This window comes from Styela clava, chromosome 2, assembly GCF_964204865.1.
Source record: "Styela clava chromosome 2, kaStyClav1.hap1.2, whole genome shotgun sequence".
Classification (NCBI taxonomy): Eukaryota; Metazoa; Chordata; class Ascidiacea; order Stolidobranchia; family Styelidae; genus Styela; species Styela clava.
In genome coordinates, this window is record NC_135251.1 from 2,626,628 (window position 1) to 2,651,754 (window position 25,127).

A 25,127-nucleotide genomic window follows, 5' to 3' on the forward strand; every position below is an offset into this window, starting at 1 on the left:
GAACCACCGGACTAAAAACTAGAGACTACTAGAGTAGAGTCCGGAGTCGAAATATCAAATCTAAGCGCTCCGGAAATATTTGCTCAAAGATGGCGCACAACCTGAACTCTAAATTGGTACCTATACATCTCGGTGCACATACTTCGGGAGCACCCTCACTATTTTCACTATCCATTGGAATATTCAGAGTAAAAAATACTTTCGGACACCCAGAATAAAAAATCAGCCAAGAGCGCTGTGACTTGAATCCAGTAGAGAAAAAAGCTGGCATTACACACCTAATTAATTAGGGCTTGCATGCTCCCAAAGTATTCGTACCAAGATGGTGCACAACCTGAACATAGTATGTGTACCAGGTCAAGGTTGTTCAGGTTGTGCGTCATCTTGGTGTGAATACTTCCGGAGCGCCTGGGCTTGTATATAAAGAGCAAAACTTGAACACACTCTGAGATTCTGATAATGTGAATGACATGCTCCTAAAAAATATGATAATTAGAAAAATACACCACCTTGTGAAAAAAAATACGCTCGAATAAATACTTGAATAGTCACACATAACTCATACAAAAATATTGTTTCACCAAAAATTCGAACACAAAATCAGGGCTGTAGAGATGGGACACAGAGTCTTAGTTTTTGTGGTCAAAATTTGGAATTCTCTCATTAATTATAGTTTTGGACTTTTGATGGTGATAATCATAACTTCGACAAAAACTCAAAAATTAAGCCAAAGAAGTTTTCTTTACAGACATTTGAAGCGTGTATAAGCAGAAGCGTAGCCAGGAATTTTCAAGAGTGAAGGTCTTGATATTTGGTATTGCCAAGTTGGACGGTAATTGCTAGGTCTGTCCAGTGGTCGTATAGGACTATAGGTCATAAAATTGCTTTTTTTACATTTCAAAAGGATGCCGAAGCAGATGGGTTTTCAAGATCAAAAAGCATTTTATTTTACGAAAAACTGCTATGTTTAAATCAGTAATATGTCTTTTTTACATTTATAAAGGGAAGGAGCAACCCTCTAAACCCCCTCCTGACTATGTCCCTGTATATACGCTACAGCTCTCATTATCTAATTTGGTTTCCAAAGTTCAGTCCTGGAATCATAATTAAAACTTCAAAAAAGATTCAATTCCTAACAGTCTATCAAAGAAGATCACAAATTTAATATATATAGAGGAAACACCACATTATTCTGAGTTGATTGTCAAAAAGAATTGTGTCGGTGTCTTTTATAATAATTATATGAGAAACCCGAGCCATTTCTAATCCTATAGAATATTGCCATAACCGAGAATATAATCATATATTGTCAAATCTAAAATGCCTCATAAATACAGGGTGTCCATAAAGTCCGTTTACAATTTCAATTTTGTTAAGAAGTCAGTTCTCAATATATCTTAACCAGGTTTGTTGTTTTATAATCGGTAATTGTTTTTACCTTCATTTAATACGTCTGTGAGGGCCAATACAATATATGGTTTCGTAACAACGTATTGTTTTGAAAAATAATATCCTCAATAAAGTGAAAATATTTGAGGAAGATAAGTTGGAAGGAACTAAGAAATTTTTTTATTCTATTTTCTATCTATGCTGTATTCTTGTTAATGTAAATATGAATATAACACATTTTTTTATTTCATTTTTTTTTGGGGGGAGGGGGGGGGGGGTTATTATCAAAAATATTTGTGACTATGTGGTGTTCCCTAAAAGCAAATACAAAGTGGTTGATATGTTGAATATACAGAAAATGAAAAAGCGGGGGAGCACAACATGGGAGTTTATCTTGGAAAAAGAGGGGAGGGGGAGAAAAAAAAAACAGGGCCCCGACAGATAGCACCCACTAGAGCGGTTTTCCTTCCTGGCTGGGCCATTGAAATGGTGGGGGGACAGGGGGTGTGAGAAAAAATGTCATAATCTCTCTGGGTCCTGTGTTGTGACCTCACCACAGACAAATGGACCAAAATTCTTAAAAAAAACGTGAAAAACATGTCTAGATATATATGCTGTATACAGCTCTCACCTGAGTGAGACGACGAAAATTCAAGGGGGGGGGGGGGGGGGGGGGCAGGGGGCAGAAAAAAAGTTCAGAGTCACTGCCGGTTTGTTCAAAATTGTCAAAATATTTATGCAAGTATGCTGAATCGTGATTTATATCAAATTTTAATCAAATTCAAATTTATCTGAAAAATTCCCCCATCCCTCAGAAATTTTTTTTTTTGGTTTTCAAATCTGTTTTACACTAAGATAAAAACACAATCAGTAAATATTACAGAAAAAATAGAACACGCTTTTTCACACAAAAGTATAAGTAAAATCAAAATAAAATCTCCTACTTTTTTACCCCCAGTGCTCCCCCCTTTTTTTATAGAACACAATGCATTAAAACCTAATAATAATAATTCCTAATTTTTTTCTTTTTTTCTCAAATTATTTTTTCTTTGCATATTCGCAGAGGTCCTTCACATCCATCATTGCTTTTTCGATGTTATCAGCAAATCGAGATGAGTTCTGATAAGATAAATAGATAGGGAGATAATAACGTGGAAATATGAATACATTCAAAAGAATGTAATCAGAGATTCCCCTAGATAAAAAAAACAGTTAAGATAAGATGATGATAAAATAATGAATATGGTAGTCTAATAAGATAAGACAGCCCGATGCTGCCACAACCAAACTAAAACCAAATTTTGATGTTTAAGTTTAAAATAACTAAAGGAATTTGTTGACATTGCTATTAAATTTAGTTTTGGCACGAGGCTTATTGTTTTCCACCTTTGCTTTTGCAACACTGTAAATATTATTCATAAAATGTAACTTTTTAGTCAGACTTACATGGCCCACCGGTCTAGGTGGGCAAACTAGCTAACTAATCCCAGACAGAATATGGACTGGTAACCGGACGACGAGCCGAGGTTTGCCGTAGAATCAGGCTGTGTTATCATCTTCCCCCTCCTCGGGATAAATATGCAAATCCATTACATAGAAATAGCTGCAAATGCAGGTCACATGAAATATTATAAAAGGATTACTTACTGTCTCATGAGACTTTGCTTGAGATGTGAAACATAATGGTGTTTTCGTGGCTTTTTAAGCCCCTTTGTCAAGTTTGCACCAGACTAGTGAATGTAAATACCAAAAATAAGGCAGGAAAGATCAAATCAAACAAACACTACTGTAATCAAACAAATAACACTGTTCTCAAGTATCACCGCAGCCGAAATCATTAACGATGTTGAGATCCTTCAATAGACTGGCCATGACCTAGCGTAGTGGTTCTCAAATGGGGCGCAACCTGCCGTAGACAATTGTTTGATGGGGCGTCAAGCTAATTAAAAAAGAAAATTTGATTTGATATTGCATGCCTTATTTTGGATATTTACCTCAATTTCATTATTTATGTTCCATCCACGTAGATTATTTTCAATTAGCTTCAAGCCCCCTCAAATAATTGTCTACGCCTTCCTTGTGGGGCGCACCCCATCGCTTGAGAAACACTGTTTTAGTTGTTGTTTTTTCATTTAATCAGCCCATTGGTCACCCTGTATATAATCACGTATTGTATCAACCAATCAAATCAAGGATTTGTTATTCAAATTTTGACTTGTTAACACACTCCACACACACAATTAACTGAAACAATTTTGGTAATTGAGGTATTGAAGAGAGGAGGACATAGCTGCCCGAGACATTATAAGCTTGACTATAATTATAAATACAAGGTGTGCAGATTTAAGACTCAATGCAAGAAACAGCACAACATAGCCTGCAAGCGTGTAAGACCCATATGTCCATTAGATGTCGCTATTGCATTCTTACCGGACTGAATCCTCCTCCCCCAGACAAGAATGAGGGGTGTTCGACAAGATTTATCTTCATTCCCTGTTGGTGGGGGGGTCTGAGACGTCGAAAGACGCCACGGCTCACGAAGAACCTGTTGGGGTGAAGCAGGGTCGTAGCAGAAGAGTGGAAAGGTCAAATTTAGGGTCAAAGGTTATTTTGTAGAGACCAAATTTTAAGTTGAAGGTCATTTTGTAAAGTAGAGGTCAAATTTAGGAGTGAAGGTCATTTCGCAAATTAGGGGTCAAATTTGGGGTTGAATGTCATTTTGTATAATAAAGGTCAAATTTAGGAGTGAAGGTCATTTCGCAAATTAGGGGTCAAATTTGGGGTTGAAGGTCATTTTGTAAATTAGAGGTTAATTTTTTGGTTTAAGGTGATTTTATAATTTGGGGTTAAATATCATTTTATAGAGGTCAAATTTATAGTCAAAGGTCATACAATGTTAGACAAAACAACCCAAACCATAAAATACGTTATTTCAAGCACCTAATGTTTCGTTATATGTTGGAATGATAAGGGGCCATATCAGGTTCAAGGGTCATAAGATCAGGAAGTAGGAAGCAAGTTTAATAAAGAGAGAAAAGGTGAAAATGATTAGAGCAATGAAAATATTATTATTGTAAAAATGGTTTCTAGCGGAATAAGCTTACACAAGTCTCGCTCCAATTCGCAAAATTATACCCCTACGGAATTCAAACCTCGTACTCACACATGGTAATCAAAAGTGCAATGACGAGCATGTACTAATCCATTAGAAACCATTTCTACAAATATACAAGATTGTTAAAATTAAAACAAACATCTAAAATATAGCATTGCATAATCCCTTGTAAACCAGGTAGAATACAACTGTTTTATATATGTTATTTATACAAATTTGCCAAATAGTAGGCCGTTAACACAGGTATCAATAACAGTAGGCCCACTTTTGGGCCAACCTGTAATGCGTTCAGTACTCCCGAAGTATGTGAACCAAGATGGTGGACACCGGAGCGTAATATGTATACCAGGTTAAGATTAGACCAACATTTTATTCCAATTTTCCTTATTTTAGTTCTATTTCGTGTTAGGGGACTAGCTAAGTGACTCCCTTAGTATTTGTACCTGAGATTATGGCCTAACCCTAACCTGGTACACATACTACATTCCGGTGTCCTCCATCTTGGTTCACATCCTTCGAGAGTACCATTTGTTCTATGTGAAAACTTTTTGCATAAGCAATACGAGGATTTAACAAACACAGAGGATTTTTAGGGAAAGATATAGAAGTCGAATGCCCTCGCAAAAAGTTTTCACACAAATACCCCCCCCCCCCCCCTCCATTGATTGTTCACTCCCCCCACGATGACTGAACCTGACTGAAACAGAACAAAATTGTAAAAAAATCGCAAATTCGGTTTAAAAAATGCGTTGAGGGCAATGATTGTTGCAATCGCATGTTCTGTAGAATTAAAAACTAAAAATTAGGAGATAGAATTACGCAAACAAGGGTGTTAGTAATACCATGCATGAGTGATGATTAGACAAACAGCCAATCACAGCCAGTGTATTATGAGATGCTTGATGATGTCATATTAGACTCACCTGACCAAATCCTCCCCCTTGTGGTGTCAAGTCAGTGTGAAAATCTTTATGATGGTCGATACGACCAGTTTGGTTAATCGCGGTCTGGAACGTTGACAATTTCCACGCTTCACCGAGCACCTACCCCAAATTATGATGTCATAAGTCAATATATGATGTCACAATGAAACTAAGTAAATCATTTAAACAGACATGGTCAGGTTATGAAAATAATTTCCACGCTTCACCAAGCATCTGATTTCAAATTATGATGTTATGAATCAAAATATGATGTCACAATAAAACAAAGTGATGTGGTTTAGAGTGATTTTTACATCATGAAGATGAATACTCATACCATATTATGACATCAAAATATCCTAAAAATGAAAATCGTTGCACTATAGTGATGTCAGAACACAACCATAGTTACATCACAATACAATATCAAAACTAAAAAGCAACAGTGGATTAGATAGAAGGGTTTGCGTTAATACAAATGGTTAGAAGCACAACCCAAAGAATATTTGAAGAGATTTTTAAGAATGTATTCGGAATGATAGGGTATTAGGTTTAGGCCAGTTGTTCCCGAAGTTGATTGGCCGAGGCCAAATTAGAAGCAGAAGGATATTTTCGGGAAAGTGGAGCGCCCGCTAGGGGTCGAAACCAGTACTGGTACATATAATTTAGATACCGGTATAAGTAAGAATATATACAGGCTTAAACTGTGATATTAACAGTATCTAGAACTAAAAAAATTTGTTAAACTGTTTCACTTGAGTTCGGCGAGCCATATTAAATCGTTGACCGGCGGGCTGCGGTTTGGAAACCACTGGTTTAGACCATTTGTGCTTGTGTCCACCCTCATACTCCTATTTTACTCATGATCCCTCCAGATTACAATCGATATTCCACATCCGGATATATTATATTAAAATGTACAAAGCACAAGTATTCATTTTTAGCCAACCCTGGTTATCATTTGTTAAGTCAGTTTGAGCGTAATTTTAGAAAAAAGCCAAAAAAGACTTGAATATTAATCAAGGTCAAACATATTTAAAAGTAGGGCAAAATTTACAAAATTCACAGCGGAAAAACCAAAGCAGTTTGTGTCACTTTTTTCAGGAATTGAATTTTTCATCTACCATCATCATGGACCATCTTAATATGGCGTACCTGCAACTGTTTTAGTTTTGATTGCAAGTCGTCCCTTATGTGCAATTTAGTTTTGGTTGCACGGTATTACAAAAAAGCGATTTTCACAAAACCTTAAGATGTGACATAAGCCAATTTTGTTGAGTTGCAGCAAGACAGACTTACTTAAGTTGGGAGTTATTGCGACAGAAAACATGGAAACTGATTGAAGATTAATGAAAACAGGGAAAAGAAAGACACACAGCATGATAATAGTTATTTTTTAGAGTAGAGAAACTCAAAGATGAAAAAGGTTTTCTTTTTAATATGAAAAAATGTTATATGCGTGTAATGACTACATCCAAAAAATGGGATTCCCCCTCCCTCCTTCAATTTTTGAACTATGTTTTTTGAAAGGCTGATGAGTCACAACCTATGGGTGTATTTAAAAGGTCCAATAACTTGCCATGTGGGTCATGGTTTAATGACTAAAAACGCAGGGTTGAAATGAAAATAAAATTAAAAAAGACTGTTAATTTTTCATCATCAGATTCAACTAAAAAAAAAGTTGTGGTCCAATAAGTAAAAAAAGGGTTTAAATGAAGCAAAATTGCTGTGATACTATTTGCACATTCGGGGGTCGCAAGGATTTGTAACTGCTTTGTCACAGAGTGTTCAACTAAAGAGTCGCGGTCTAATAAATAAAAATACAGGGTTGAAATGAACCGAAATTGATGTGGATCTATCTAATCATTCAGGGGATCGCATGGATTTGTAAAGTCACAGGGTGATATGTTACTGAGGGTTCAACTAAAGAGTCACGGTCTAATAAGTAAAAATGCAGTATCAAAATGAACTAAAATTGATGCGGAACTATTTGCGTATTCACAAGTTGCTGCTTTCACAGAGGGGCTGAATGTTTGCTGGATATACGGAATCAAGACAATTTTTTTTTTAGTTTAGTTAGATACAAAGAAAATTTCCAAATTTCTGTGGCAAACAAATAAATAATTATTATCATGATTGTAATTCGCGATTTAAAAAAAACTTTTTAGAAAATTTTTTTTTTTGACATAATGAAGAATTTGATGACAATAGACAGCCATGCGTTAATAACTAAAAATGAAGGGTACAAATAAAGACAGTCACAGTTGAATGATTAAAAATGCTGGGTTAAAATGATAATAACATTCTTTATGATTTTTTATCTAATGAACTTAAATTTGTGAAACACTTAATCAAAGTTATGGTCAGAGGAATAAAAATGCAGGGCCAAATGAACAAATAATTTGAGATTAGGAATGTTGGCTGGAGCATCATGGTCTGATGAACGAAAATGTCGGGTTAAATTGAACAAAAAATTGATGAATATGAATATGCAATAGAACACCACATGATTGAAAAATGAATGGCAGTCATGGTTGGATGAATGATGACCGAAAATGCAGGGTTAAAATGAGAAAAATATTTGATTAACGATAATGACTAGAGAGTCACATGATTGAGAAATCTAATGGAAGTCATGGTCGAATGAGTAAATAATGCAGGGTTTGAAATGTCAATGTGACCAGATGAAATTAATTCCATAACAGCCAATTTGACAAATTTTTAGGGACAAAATTTTGTGAATTTCGAATTAAACATGCACTAAGTTGCAACAGCGAGAAAGAAAATTAAGTTTCAGCGATAGCTTGCACCAGCACGATAAGAAACACCGAAAAGAAAAATGATCGTTGCGAGAAATGTTTTGAAAACAACTTATGCTTTTAGTTTTTACTTTTATGCTAAAGTTTATGGTGTGAGACTTTGTTGGCCGAATAAAAAACTCTGGTCACCAGCTCATCTAGAGGTGCAATAAATTTGGGTAGGCAAAGACGAAAGTGGGGCAAGTGTTTAGAAAAGCAATAAAGACTAATAGATCTGGAAATCCAACTTTATTTGTGCTTTTACTTTAATTCTAATGTTTAAGGGGTTGGACCTAGACGATAGTTTGAGTTCAAACATCATGTCGCCCCACCTTACCCAGGGTGTAATAAATTGGATCATCGGCTAAACTGGAAAGATTCTGTCACTTCTAGAACAGGAGGTTCTCACATAGTGGAGATATGAGAACCCACGGCCAGTATGTACCTCAGCATTTCATTTTAGAGGGTTAGAAGGTTGGTAAATATTTTCCTATTAGCGATAAAATAACTTATAAAAATGTGTTATGTATTTGACAGACCAACTGCACTGATAAATATTCTACCTTCTGGATATTCAAATACAATCATACTTAAGTTAGGTAAAAAAATGCGGTATCTTACTTCAAAATTAGGGGGGTGTTTGAAATTTTAGAGAGGGTGGGGGATTAATGCAAACAGCGAATCAGAACCTTCCCAGTTCCCAGTATTGCCTACCCAATTAATTGAACCCAGACCTTAAAAAAAAAATGCAGCCCCTTACAAATCATCAGTGACAACTTATTAGGTTTGTCCAGAGCGAAGACACAAAACATCACATGTGGTTAGCGTAATAAAAAGTGAGTAGAAATATATAAACAATAAGAAAAAGTAAAAAATCGAAAAAAAATTAAAAAATAAAACGAAAAAAAAAAAAGAATAGAAAATGATATTCTGACCTTTTTGCAAGAAGGGAGACTCGATCTTGAGATATTTTGACACGACGTAGAGACAGAATAAATGACGATCAATTCCTTGACCTATGGGAGGAAAAAAAGATCGGTTTAGAATTGGGGCCTTGTTGGAATTCCCCCTCCCCCCTATTGATTTGAATTGTTTCAAGCATTGCTTAGTGCAATAGTCAAACAGAGGGGTGCCCCACAAGGGGGGCGTAAACAATTTTTTGAGGGGGTGTGAAGCTAATTCAAAATAAAAATATTTTTAGATTTGATCTTGCCCGCCTTATTTTAGATATTTACATTTATTTAGTTTTGGAATTTACGTTCAATCCATATATTTTCATCGTATTTTTTGAATAAAACATACTTTCGCTTGATACTAGCTTGCAACTTTTTTATTAGTACCCTTTCAAATAACTTGCTTTGGCCAATGGGGAGAAAAAATAGTTTAGAACTGTCTTTTGAGTAGAATTCCCCAACCACCTCGCCACAATTCCTACCAAAATAAGAGTTGTTTTCGCAGAAAAAGCGATCAAAATTTATCACCAAGTTGCCTGGTATCCCAGAACCAAGCTTTGTCTACAGAAGCGTGGCCAGGAATTATTAAAGGAGGGGGGTTTTGAAATTTTAATAGCCAAGTAAGACAGAAACAGCTATCATTTTCTACCAGATGCCGGTGGAAGTAGGTTTTCAATTTTCTCGAGGGTCTAAAAAGCGTTTCAAGCTGCGAAAAATTGCTATGTATGTTACACAAAAATGTTTTTTTACATTTCAAAAGGGGGCGTTTCGACCCTGAAAACCCTATGTCCCTGCCTCATATAGCCAGCGGGTTGTAGGTACTAAGTTCGAATTGAGGGTAAGAAAATGTTTTTAAATAACACAATAACCTAGCAGTCATTGCCTCCTTATATCCAAATACATAGCGTTCTGTAGCTTTCTTCAAAAGAGCAATTCTGTCTTCATTCTAAAAAGGGAAAATTTATTAGGAATGGTGAAAACTGATTCAAAACGTTATAGAAAGATTTGAAAAGTGGGAACACTCTTTCAAATATAAGAAGGATAAACAGAATAGCAAAGATGCCTGAGCTATGAACAAAGAAAAACTTTAAGAGAGCGTTATTGGGACGATACCAAAACTTTGTTGACACTAAATTGAAACGCAAGGCTGCGCATGCGGAAGAGATGTAAAAAGCACATTGTCGAATCGAGCGAGCGAGAAAACAACGTTTTGTTAACAGTTACATAACTTGAAAGTCTCAGTTCCTATATTACAACACAAATAGTTCGTACTATTTCATCTCAATTGAGCCAAGAAATAGCAGCATCGATTCTTGTTTATTACAACTACATTATTCTGACTAGTCACGCTCTAATGACCAAAACTTGGTTAGTAAAATAATGAACTTACAGTTTGTTCTAGTTCTTCCATGGCCCGAACGAAAGCGCAGGATTCAGTCAAGCATGAACGTTCTCGCTCCTCCTCGATGTTGATCCAATCAAACAAAATATTGTTGCTATTTTCAAATCACGCCAACTCGTCGGCGCCCAAAAGTTTGGCGTCAAATCTATAAAGGTGACGCAACATGACGTCAGTGTGACAGGAAGTTCAACGTGTCATCAGATACTATTATTATAATAAAAAAATATTTGAATTTCTATTTTTTCTCAAGTCTTCTGCGACATTTTGCGATCAGTCTAATTTCCCATATACATTGTTATCGCCCTCTATCGAAAGACGGTAGTTTGAGGAAGTTAGCATCAGTAGAAGTCACGATTTGAGCCGCTCGAAAACGGAAGGTCAGTTCTATTGTGAAACATGATTTTTTTAATCAAAAAATAAATTAAATTGCCCGATTGAATATGATTTAGATATATAAGGATTCACTATAGAAACTGCCAGAAGCACAATATGACAAACGATTGAAAACTTTATCCGAAATTACAAGGCATCCGAAGTTAGCAAGTTTTACAGTAGGTCAGTATAAACGGTAAACAATTTCAATAGGTTCGCAAGTTCGCATAATTATCCTGTGGAAGATAATTATGTTTGAAAAGATTGCTGGACTCCTCGCCGCTGTAGGGCAGTAGGGTGGTTCACATAACCACTGGTCAGTTACCTCTACCATCAAGTCCATGCAATCGGAATAATTGTCTAATCCCATATCCGTCATGGACTGGTAACCGGATGAGAGGCCGTGGTTTGCCATATGGTTAAGCAGTATTTCGGCTTTCCTTTCCCCTGGCATAAATATGTAAATGCCTAACCTATCCTAAGTATCTCAACAATTCTAGTATCGGTACGGGAGGCACAGTTCTTACCACTTCATGGCAGCTCCTGCCACAAACGTACCGTCGCGTCTCTTGTCATGGTTTTATCGCACTATTACCGGTATGTTTACAAAGTCATGTACAATATTTTAGTCTATCATGCGGAATTATATCTACTTAAACCCAAACCTAACCCCAAAAACATTAAAACTGTATTCATAAGGAAGGTGTTCCAAATCATCCAACATTTATCACCGTCAGGGGCAGCCCTGCTATTACATTCGACATGCCGTGGTTACGGCAGCAAAATTGGTGGTATTCGATTTGCTGTCGTAATGACCGCCGCTCGCTATTGGTTTGTGACAGCTAAAAAGTCAGTCGCCGTGGGTTAGGGTTTGGTCTTAGCGGCCATGGTTTGGAAATCCCGCCATGGTTTTGCGGCAGCTCTAGCCACAAAATACTTGATATTTTTGAACAAAGAGGTGATGCAATAGCCTGACCTAAGGCGAACAAAAACAAAGAACACAGATCAGAAAACGGGGACGATAACGGTATAATACCAGCAATTGAATTTGAAAAAAATCCGCTATTTACCGGAAATTAAAATCTAGTCGTCATGGATACGCTGCATGTTGCCTCCACGCGGCTGAATAATCTGGTCTGGAGTCGTGTTTAGTATTGACTTGTTTACTAACATTAACACTTGTTATGGTCAACATTACATTTTGTAAAGTACTGCACAAAAAATTCCCAGTATACGGTACAATTATGAAGAATGTTCTTGTAGTCATTGACAAATAGTCTAAAAGTCGTGTTAGCGTTTTTTGTTCTCTATTTCCACCTAGAGTATACCTGGATAACTTTTGCTCACTGAAGCCAGCGCACATGGACCTTTCCCCGAGCATCGACTTCCTTGTTTACTTCGTGACATTTGCCAATCAGCAAGATGCAAAAAGTGACGCAACAAAGCCCCCTTTTCGCTTCCGCTCAAGACACTTTTCTCACTCAGACAGATTTTCAAGCGTGGTTGTAAACATTACCTCGCTTTCGCGTTTTTAAACTCTATTGTTAGTTTTCAGTTGTGTTTCGAAAACTTAAATATAAATCAGATAATTCAATGATCACTCTGTCTTCCCAGAAGTTTCAATTCAATTGCATTAATAAAAATTAGTGTAGAAATAGCCGTGGTACCCTAGCCTGAAATTCTCTACCGTTACTTTTAAAATACAGATTGTTGTATGCGATGAATCATAATGATGGCTTGAAACACATACCCCATTTTACAGGCCCCAACTCGCAAAAGCACTCTTAAAATAGCCCCGAAAATTTTTGCAATGGTAAAGTATAGGGAGAATTTTCCAGGGATCAAAGGTCGGGCAAAGGGGCATAGCTGTTCCTCTTGTCACATTGATAACCTATGAGTATGAACTTGTTGTAATCACAACTACATAATCTGAGAATGGTTGAATGCAACGTGATTATACTGTTAGAGTGGTTTATGTAACCGCTGTTCGGTACAGGTTCTTCTATGCTGCTTAAATTATTGAAGCAGCAAGAGAAATTCTGATCCCCGACCTTTGAACTTTTCCATCAGTTTCAGCAATGACATTAAACAACATGATGCGCAACTCCGGCCTTTTTGTCCGAAGATCGTATTCGATAGCACGCTCCAATGCACATACTTGACGAGACGAAAACGAGCGGATGTGTGCTGCTTTCCAGGCGTAGCACGAATGGTGTTCGTGTCTGCTTTGACAGTTGTTGTCGATTTTAATGATATTTTTGAAAGTTGGGGTAAAAAGAAATCGGTAAAAGGTAAGGTGAATACTATTGTTGTATATCACACCCGGGCATCGCACTGTTAAGTACATGTGGGAAAGCCAGCCTTTGTCAAATACTACGAAGTTATTAATTCAGTACGGTACGTAGTTGCCCATTTGCCGAAATTACATATTTACTTACCCCTTATGGTTTCAAATAGTTCATGCACCTCCAGTTAGATTTTTTTAATCAGTGAGGATATATACTCATTGTTGATTGCTGCTCATTGTAACATACTATTACGCATTCACTTTTATTTGCGTATTGAATCAAAGTGTTAACAAGTTCACCTAACATTTCACTCATACCGGTCTATATTGTATAGTCTGATTTCTCAAGTATTTGGAGCCACGAATGCTTGTAATTTTCTGACTAAACCCTTTTATTAGTTGGTTTATATACCAAATTCAGTAAAATATTTTTTAAATAAAACATGAGATATTGGATTTATTAGCTTTTCCATTCTGAATCATATAGACTGCTTTATTTATTCTTAACGAAAATTAATAAATCTCCTCTCTTTCTTCAGATGTGAAAGTTGTGGACAAACCTGTCTAAGCATTGTGAGACTCTTGCAGCACAAGAGGCAATAGCAGAAATAGTAAGTATATCAATCAAGAAATTAAGCCGACATAAAGCAAAACTTTCAACTATTCGTCTAATCTCAATTTCCTATTATTTATTCACAGGACAACTATAGCAGACGGGGAGATATCAGAAGTCTGGCGACATATCAGTGACAGTGTGATTCCAAGAAATATAATGCAATTGAAAATTGCAATAGAAAAACAACCTATGGAGGCATGCAAAGACATTTGACCCTCCGGTAGAGTTGTGTATGGACCCCACATCCTGCAGGGCTTGAGGAAAATAACTAAAAATTCCAAAGCGTAAGATTGCATAAGCGGTCTTATTTGTAAAAAGGCACAAAACACGCCAGACATACTTAAAACAGCTTTGGAAATGAGGATTACGGGTACCTCACTGCACCTGTGTTATATTTGGTTCATCAACTTTTGGTAGTACTATAGAAGAAATTCCGGAAGGGGTATAATCATCATTCATGATAAAATACTATCATATATTTTTTGAACAACTTCAATCTAGACCAGGGATCTCAAACTCGCGGCCCCAGAGAACTTCCAGTGCGGCCCTCGAACGCTTAACAATAATTGTAATAGTATTTTTGAAGTTTTTTTTTTTTATCTAAATGTAATAGATTTTTCAAACTTTCTAAAGTGAAATTGATTATTCACACAGAAAACAATTTACTGAAAGTAGTTTTGGAATATTAATTTTTTTGTCCACATTTTGACCCAATTAAGAATACACATCAAGCTAGCAAAAGAATACTTGAATAAAACACTTGAGTAATTAAATTAAACGCAAAGTACATGAAGAAGGTGGCATTTTCGAAGAAAATGGGAGTTGTAACATTTCTGCTCTTCACAAAATTCTGAAGCACATTGTTTAATTTGTCATATTTCCGTCAATACAATCAAAAAACACAATAAGCTCAGCAGTCAATATGACAAATTCGAAGACCAACTTCGAACAGAAAATTTCCATGTGTTTGTATATTAATATAATTATACAACGACTTAGTTTTTTTTTTTTTTTTTTTTTTTTTTTTTTTTTTTTTTTTTTTTTATTAATAAAAACATCACTTTTTATCCACACGATATAACACATAAACACAATTGCACTTTAAGAAAATGAGTTCATGATAACTTTCCACTTCTTAATGTGGTTCGACAGTTTACATTTTCTAGTTACTTAGTTACTAAAAATCAATATCAATAATAATTCAAGCAATCCTATGCCACGCAATGTAGTGCGAAATGTCTTGTCGAAAAAATCTGTCATTTGTTTTTTTACTGATCTATACATGAAATGATAAAAGTAACTTTTTTGCATTACTGGAATTAATTAAACATTCGTAAAGATCCAGATAAACCCATGATCATGTGGCCTCGTTAGTTAGAGTTGGTACTATAAAATCATTTCAGACTGGCCTTAGTATGCTGGTGACACAAAAAAGATGCCAAACGCCAGGACAAATGTAATTATTAAAACATTGAGTTTATACTGTAGTATTTTTGTTAATTTTAGGTTCATATATTTAGATTAAGTTATTTTTAGTGTATGTATTATTCTTTCCTTATTCAAAGCTTGTTCAAAAATGATTTTGATGGTTGTACATAGAATTTTACGATTTTCTATAATAAATACTGTAACTTGCAAATGTTGCAATAATAGTGGAATGCAAATATTAATATGTAATTGCATTTGAAATTGAAGAAAATAATAAAACTTAATCCAACTGTTTAGTTGCATCACAATATATGTCACAAACTAAAACTATCTTAAAAATATCTTTTAAGTATACATTATCAAAAACTGTTTGCGGCTCTTTTTACAATTTTCAAAATGCAATGCGGCTCTCGAAAACCCATGAGTTTGACACCACTGATCTATTCTAGACGATTCAAGCATTGCTTTGGGAAATTATATCACTTCAATTAAATTGAAATAATCTCGCTATATTAAATACAAAATCGTTGCTATCATAAAGGTAAACCAATTCAGCCACTCTAAATATATTGGCCTTCACAAAGCATTGGAAGCAAAATTGAGAGTTCATGAGCTATGAACATTTGTTCTTTTCTTTGTCTTGAACTTTCCATACTCCACAGCCCCTATTAATTTTTTTTAATTTTAATTACCATGTGATGGTCATACATATCTTTAACTTGTATTTTCTGTCATGATGTATTATCTCAATGTGCCAAACTATTAATTAGTGTGCATATTTTGCTTCCAGATGACATAAATGTATTGTCATGTTTATTACCTCAGCTTGGAGTATTGACAAGAAAAAGATGCCAGTAAATTAGGTAAAAAAATTTTCAACTCATTGTTATAATCAGAATTCACAATCAATAGGAATTATAAACAGCCAACAATCAGTGAGAATTATATGCGAAATCCCTCAGAATAAATTTGTCTAAAATCGGAGGAAGGCAAAAAATATGGGTAGTTTCCATCCACACAAGCATTTCAAGAAGACTTGCTCGAGCCAAACTAAATGAGCATCGTCAGGTGATCGGTAAGGCTGCAAGTTGAATTCAGCCCTGCAACCTCCTGCATAGAAGATAATATTAATTAGTGGGCTATGAGCTAAATTCCTAAATTTAAACAAACCTATCTACGATGCATTATGTACCAGCAATGTTACCTACGATTAACTGAATATGTAATATGTCTAATAAATTCACCTACAAAAGCAAGTTCGATAGGTGCAAACTTTGTGTTATGGAATTGTATCGCAGCACAGTTTTGTATGACACCCTCTTTAAATGAAATTTCAATGATTAAGCGCAAACATAAAAATTACTAACTTTGAACTTTGTCATTATCTGCAAAATGTTCCACACAAATCTTTCCGCTATCGCGTTTGTAATCTTCTCTGATAAAAAAAACGTCTATGATGTCCAGAATTGCTCTTTACAGCTTGCCTGTTATTCCAGCTTTCCAAGTAAGCAAAACTTTTTAGATATAGAGATTATTTTGTTTCGTTACGGGCGCAAAAAGGCAGGTACTACACGTAAAAAAGACGCCGAGTAGCAAAAGCGAGCGGAAAACGGACGCGAAAGGCGACGAGAAATATGTGCATTGGAGCGTATCATGAAATACAATGTTTTGCCTGTAGTCTTATGGAGTGACGTCAGAGTTGCCTATCATGTTGTTTAATGTCATTGGTTTCAGCCTGTGATAGTCAACCCTCGTAATTGGACACGTAGTGGACATAACGATCGTTTCAATATTATGTTGTTGTTGTTCTTGTTGTTCTTGTTCTTGTTCTTTGACACGTTTTTAAAAAGTCGCTTTTCTCTTCGAATACTGGACCAATTGCTTTGAAATTTTCAGTGGTTAAAGATTAATTTTTTCGCTAGAAGGCTATTACTTTTGTTTATTCTTAAATTTTATATGAATCCTATGAGATATGATATTTCATACAAAATTTCGCGGTATTTATTTTTACTCATGGGAACACTGTTTTACACTTATTTCAAGCGGTTTCGCGATCGATTGTCTTGCTCAGTACTACAGCTACTGTAGGTCGGTACTGGTAAGTTGCCATACAGGTACCGTAACGCAGTGAAATTGGCTTATTCCTTCCGCAGTATTACTAATGCTGCAATGCAAGTTTTATAGCCTATCGTATGCGGAACGGAATATCAGACCTACAGGTTCGGTACCGGTACTGGTAGCTCAGTACGTAAGTACGATACTGGTACTGGTGCCGGTACCGGTGTCTTACCACAATGAAATTACCGTAACTTATTCTTTCACGGTCCTACCAGTGCAGTAATGCAAGCGTTGTAGCACTTGTAGCCTACTATATTTGTTTATTTTGATGAGAGTCTACTGGAAACAACATAAAATTTGAAAGGGAAGAATTGTTCTGTGATCAAATATCTGTCCTAAAGTGTAAACAACATAAAATTTGCGAGGGAACAACTGTTCTGTGATCAATTACGGTACCGTATATGGCCTACAGTGTACAGGTAAGATGCTGGCTGACTGCTAACCGGTACTGGTAGCACATTACGTAAGTACGATACTGGTACTGGTGCCGGTACCGGTGTCTTACCACAATGAAATTACCGTAACTTATTCTTTCACGGTCCTACCAGTGCAGTAATGCAAGCGTTGTAGCACTTGTAGCCTACTATATTTGTTTATTTTGATGAGAGTCTACTGCAGGGGTCGGGAACCTTTTTGGTCAGGAGAGCCCTAAAATATACATATTTTCAATTGCATTTCCGTGCGAGCCATATAACATTTCTTCACTTAATCAGGCCTGAAACTCAACTCAAAAGTCAACACATTCCATGTCAATATACATTCAATGTGACTTCTGATGCTGCATGTTGTCGCTGCGGGCCTTGAACGGTTGCTCACATGCAGCCCAAGTTGAAATCTACGATAGTCATCACCCTTTTTCGTTTAGGCATCTCCGTAGTATTTTAAAACTCTATCGCTTTGTGATGTCACAATATATGTTCCAGAATCCCCATGTTTTGTCACAATGCCTGTCTGGTAATTCTCTTACATAACATAGACATGCGCTAGGCCCGCGTTGTCAAACGTATTGGGAATTTTTTGCCAAATTTGGCCATGAATTAGTTTGAAGTCTAGTAACAATAGTAAGCTTAATCTTAGAATAATAGATTTTTCTGGGAGCCATATGCCGTCACCAAAAGAGCCATATATGGCTCGCGAGCCATGGGTTCCCGACTTCTGGTCTACTGGAAACAACATAAAATTTGAAAGGGAAGAATTGTTCTGTGATCAATTATCTGTCCTAAAGTGTAAACAACATAAAATTTGCAAGGGAACAACTGTTCTGTGATCAATTACCGTATATGGCCTACAGTGTACAGGTAAGATGCTGCCTGACTGCTAACTCAGTACCGCTTGACACGTTTTTAAAAAGTCGCTTTTCTCTTCGAATACTGGACCAATTGCTTTGAAATTTTTAGTGGTTAAAGATAAAAATTTTCTCCAGAAGGCTATTACTTTTTTTTTTCGCTATGACGTCATCAAAATTATGTGACTCTACGTGTCCATATATTTGAGCATAGCTCTCTTGTTTCCAGTTCAAGTAGTATTCCGCGTTCAATCACATCTGCTTTATTCTGCATTTGTAGCCAATAACTGGTTGACTTGTACTTATTCCTGACATGGATTGGTAACAGGCCAATCGGTCGCGGTATGGCATAGTCAAGTTTATTTTACACATCCAGTATAAATAATATACAATGTTTAACGAGTAATATTGAATACACATATTGAATATAGGGAAGAGAAGTCGCGGAGAACCAAAAATGGTTATCAAGCAGCGACACCCAAAGTGTTGACCTATCAGATGCCACAAGTCCATGAGCTTTGTACAAATAACTGGCTCACTATTCTTATACCTGTCATGGACTGGTAAGCGGATGAGAGAACGTGGATAGCCATATGATTAGGTTGTCTTATCAGTTTTTTTCTCTCCCAAGAATAATATTTGAATCTCGTCCTATAACTGGCCAACTAACCCTGTATCTGACATGGATTGGTGGATAGCCATATGGTCAAGTTGTCATATCAGTTTTTTCCGCAGGATAAACATGCACGTCCAATTAAAAAAGGTAAATGTTGAACTATCAGATACTATAGGTCCACTGGCCAACCATTCCCATACCAGTACGCGTCATGGACTGTTAACCAGACGAGAGGCTGTGTTTTCGCAATATGATTAATTCGTCTTAACGGCTTTCCTCTACCCCGTGATAAATATCTAAATCCCATCCTATAACCACAACCACAAGTTCATGCATCTGAAACAAAATAACTGACCAACTAACCCGTATCTGACATAGATTGGTAATAGGACCAGAGGCCATGGTTAGCCATATGGTCAAGTTTTTCTCTTCCATAGGATAAATAGGAAAGTCCGAGATATGAAAAAAGTAAGTGTCGACAAATCAGATGCCACAGGTACATGCGCTTTGTACAAATAACCGGCCAACTATTCCCATACACGTCATGGACTGGTAACCGGATGAGAGGCCCTGATTCGCTATATGATTAATTCGTTTTACCCGGTTTTCCTCTCCCCCAGAATAAATGTGTAAATCACATCCTATAAGTATAACCATCAGAAACCAATTTAACCTTGTATCGGACATGGACTGTAGATAATAGGACCAGAGACCGTGGCTAGCCATATGGTCAAGTTGTAATATCAGTTTTCCCCTTCCCCAGGATGGATACGAAAGTTCAAGATTTGAAAAATGTAAATGTTGATGACCTATCAGATGCCATAGGGTCAAGCTCTTTGTACATGTACTGTTTCCCCAACAAGAGTCCACGGTTGGCCATATGATTATGGGATTTCCTCCCTACACCAAATCCAATTATAAAAGTTGATCATTGATTACTGCTTAACGGTAGGCCATGCCTAACGAGGTGTATCTCAACTTTGTAAAGGCAGAGCTAGAGTCCTCTAATCCAGGGGTCCCCAAACTTTTTCAGCTTGCGGCACACTAACAGCAAGATTAAAAAGTCGCGGCACACTTAATATAAATCAGTTTTATTAAATTACTCATCCATTAATATTATGCGTTTCGACATTGAATAAGATTAAAACAAGATTTTGCGGGTCAATTGTAACAACAAGTCTTTATCGTTTTTGTCAGTGCAGAAAATTAATATACCGTATGCAGAATCATGAAAATGTGAAAAATATTTTGTTGTACTATATATATATTGTATTGCATATGTTGTACTGACAGAAAATTTACATGGCGAAATTTGAGGTAAAATTGAGAACTCTAAATATTTCATGTGAAAAATCAAATGCGAAAACATGACATGTCAAATATTATGAAATTAATATCGCTTTAAGAGTCTCCTCAATTTCTTAACTGCTGACAGTTTGAAAGAGATTGTTTAGTTAGGACTAGCGACTTTGCTTTGAGCAAACTTGTATTGTTGGGTTGGGGTCGAAAACTTAACACCTTATATATTCAGATATTAGAGAAGTGTGGCATATTACATCACCTATCGGTAGACATTGAATAATAAATCTTTATACAGATTGACCCTATAATATGTGTGGTACCGAACTACATTCATTACTGAATGCAATGTAATAAAGTTCATGTTGCATCGTTAATTATTGTGAAAAAATCTCAGGAATTTTGTGAAAATATGTGGCACATTTTCAAAACCTTGGCGGTCCACTAGTGTGCCGCGATACAGTTTGGGAAACCCTGCACTAATCATTGTCACATGCGACTTTAGCGTGACTCGACCGCATTTAGGGTGAGATCTGCCGCTACATTATTCCTTCTTCAGGTAGGCTACATATAGCGGTTGACGTCTCGCAAAAGTCGCATCCATTTTCATTGTGTCGAACTGCCAAAAACTAAAGTTCTAGGAGATGCATTGCTGCCTGTCCATTCGACATCATTCACTTTTTGATACTCTGATTTCTGATAGCCAAGGCTGCCAGCATCACCATGAAAGTCTTGTCGTAATAAACATTCAGGTTATCGAAAAATGGCAATTTCAAGTACTTGGCTTTGGATTAATCTTTCCTCTTCATTACGAAGGAATAAAAATAAAATTCCTTGGCTTTAGCTATATGATGAATGATGCCCTACTGTCCAAACACTAACCCAGGTGAATAGTTGCTAGTAAAATATGGGTCGATTTCCTTAACCAACCTACCAGTTGAATTCTGCTAGTCTCTCACACAAAATTGAACTCCATGAGATCCGAACAGCATGTAACTCGCAAAATTCTAGTTGTAGGCAATCAGGCTCTTGGGCATGGAGCCCGATTATTTATTATACAGATGCTACAACAATTAACAAAATACCACATGGAATAAAAAAAATTCGAATTATTAGCATTTTTGACAGAAGACCTGTTAGATTATGCAGGCCAAAGTGTTATGTTGATCATTTCATTTTGTATCATGAAGCTATAAGCTCTTTAATGAAATATTTCACATTTATATTTTTAAATTTCTGGGAAACACTAAATTTTTTTTTTTTTTTTGCTGTTTTTTTATTTTTTTTACTTTTTCATATTTAGGGAAATACATAAATTTTTTTTTTCATTATTTTTTGACTATTTTTACTTTTTTAAAACTTACGAGAAACACACGAGGTTATAGAAAATAATTATGAACAAGAAAAGTGGATTGCAGTACATGAAAATTTAAAAACCTGACTCACAAAAAAACAAAAAAATGGAAATTCGTAATGGGCATTGTAATATTCTACATGTATCACTAGAATTCATAATGGACATTTCTTATTACTTTACATAGATTAGGGGCAAAGTTACACTGGGCTCCAGTAGAGTCCCTAGCTACCAAGTTTTCGGAACACAATATCAAACTACAACACCGAGCCAAAAATCAATCACTCCAGTCCAACTGTTATTATAACAGTCATGAAATGTATAATTTATGGCGGGTTTGCCGACAAATCAGAATATCATTAATTCATAGGGATGTTCTAAAATATACACAGAAATAATAGATATCAGTGGTTGACAATAATTGAAAAACATAAAAGCAAAAGATAATAATGCATTTCACAACAAAAATTAATAAAAATTCGAACAATGGCTATTTGAAACGAGTTACGATATAGGTTAATAACTTGGATTTTTTTTTTATTTATAATTTTATTGATTTTTATAGTTTTTATTATTTTTATATATTTTAAAATTCAAGCAAAAATGTGGAGTGGCAAAGTAAACTGATATACAGCAAGAATAAGTACAGCAGTTGTCAATTATAAGAAAAAACTCAAAACCTGACCTAAATAATGAAAGTTGTTGACATACCCTAAAAATTATAATTACACAAAAATTTCTGAATGAGGGCGACATAAAAACAATACACATGATATCTGGAAAAGCTTAAATTGAGTTTGTTATGGCTCACTAAAAATAGTACATAAGAAGCTAAATAAAGCATTAATGCAGCATCCAACCTAATTTTCAAAACTAATAGGAAAAAAAAATTATGAAATGACAAGAATTTGTATGACAAAACATGCAAATCAGGATTTGGTGCAGAATTTTACAAAATGCTCTGAGGTCAGTTCAAGAGGTCAAATCTTGTGAGGGATGACCTGAATTGCCGAAATCGTCGCTGAAGGGTGGTGCATATGACTAAGAGTCAATTACTATGTTTTCACAATCCAAGCCTATGCAAAATAAATCAGCATTTCACACAAAAAAAAATTATAAATTTTTTCCCTGATTCTACTATTATTGGACTAGAGTCTTAGACTATCTAGTCTTTAAGAGTTAATATTTCTAATATTTAAGCTTTTCACTACATATGCATGTCCATAATGTGTTGCAGGATAAAGGAATGAACCTCAGGATCATTCAGCATTCAGTCTGAGATTATTGGAGAAATTTAATGTTGAATATACGACATTAACAGTAACATGTTAATGAAACATTTGTATCTTAGCAATGTCTTTAGAATGTGGTCAGTTTGGGAAACTTCTCAAGATCATCGGAATCTGAAAAAAAAAAATTTTCATTCAGATGGCTCTAAAAATTGTGCTTAGTAGATGTGATGTTTGAATAAGGCATTAGATTAGCAACAATTACAAATCTTGAATATTGTTTGTTAAAAATGAACTTGAGGAAAACCTGGTTGAATTCCTGCAAATATAATAATATTTCAAGGGTAATTGATCGTCCGCAGATATGTAAAGACCACATTCAAAAAACGAAGACAACTACTCACAGTACAGTGAACATAGCAAAAATAGGAGACAAAATGAGTTAATGTTTCATCCAAACACTGGTTCTCAACCAGTGAGCCATGTCCCACTGCTGCGCCACGAAAAGATTTTGAGATAGGCCACAGAACCATTAAAAAATGTTAGTTTTATTTGTATCACTATCTATAATTTTGATTGTAGTACCAATGATTGAAGATGCTGTTTTCTGATACTGAATGGTAATTTTCATTCTAATTATCAAAGGTTGCGAACCACTGATCTAATATGACTCCACGAACTATTTCGAGAATATAAAAGACAAGAAATCAAGTTTGCTGTTTTAGTAAATGGTATTTCACGTACCGTCATCACCTTCATGTTGTATTGGTTTATTCTATTGCTTGGTTTCCACCTACTGCACCAGCTTCTTCTTGTTCATTTTGCCCCTTAAAAAAATTTCAATATTACTATCTAGCATATTTTTTATCTTTATTACCTGCTATAAAAACGCAGACAAATATCATTCAAATTTAGGGATTAAATATTTCATATGGCTTAATGATTGAATATCCCACAGTTTCTGGTCCCCTGGTATAGCAAAGTTCTAATATGCATAGTGACATCACATTTTGGGGCTTATTATCAACATGAATTAGGATAGGTTTTGCACATTTATCTCGGGGGAGAAAAAGCCGATAACACTGCTTAATCATATCACAAACCACAGCCTCTCGTCTTGTTACCAGTCTATGTAGAGTATGGGGTTAGTTAGTCAATATTTTCAATTGCATGAACTTGATGGTGGAGGAAGCCATAAATGACCAGCGGTTACGCAGTTACGTGAAACACCCTACAGCGCCGAAGAGTCCAGCAATCCTCTCACACATAAATATCCCCCACAGGTTTCGAACCTGCAAACCCACAGGATAATCAAAGGGATGGTACCAAGTGTATTCATATCGCTTAGCCCGATGCACCACACAACCGAGCCTGTAACTGTCTATTACATCTTGTAGGAGATGATTGAAAACATACATATGAATATTTCGAAATATCATTATAGAAAGTTGAGAATAAATATTACTCAAATCTTACTATTTGCTGATTGTTCTGATTTCCTCTCTCCGGTAGATGCAGATTCCCAATATTTGCTCCAGCAAAGTTGATAGGTGGAGGTCCTCTGCGTTCTATAAATATGAGTATAAAAAGCTGTTAAAAGCTGTTAAATGTTTTAAGTAGCATTTCATCTTAACGTCTGTTAATTTTGCGTTATTTTTTTAACACTCTGTAGTTCTAACTAAGTTATCAGGCAGGTGTGATGGACTGGTCGTTAAAGTGTTTGACTTAACTGTGTTGACATCGCAGATTATTATGTATCGGATTCAAATCTCATGATCATCACCTGGGGTCTGATGAATTGGGTGGGCAATGGGTACTGAATATGCAGATAACCGCACACACGCATAAAAACTACCATCGCTGCCAATAAGCAGCCAATAAAATAGACTCAAAATTTGTATTTTTTATGTTTCATTGAAGTTGTTAATTTGATTGTATCCTAA

The 25,127-nt window shown here is 35.8% G+C and overlaps 1 long non-coding RNA gene across 1 annotated transcript; it reads left to right on the top strand.

The window, feature by feature from the left end:
• Positions 1-13,159: 13,159 nt before the first annotated feature.
• LOC144420019 (uncharacterized) lies at positions 13,160-14,885 on the top strand. The gene is made up of 3 exons (XR_013474436.1): positions 13,160-13,243; positions 13,779-13,850; positions 13,939-14,885. It is a non-coding gene; the product is annotated as an uncharacterized LOC144420019 (long non-coding RNA).
• Positions 14,886-25,127: the final 10,242 nt, after the last annotated feature.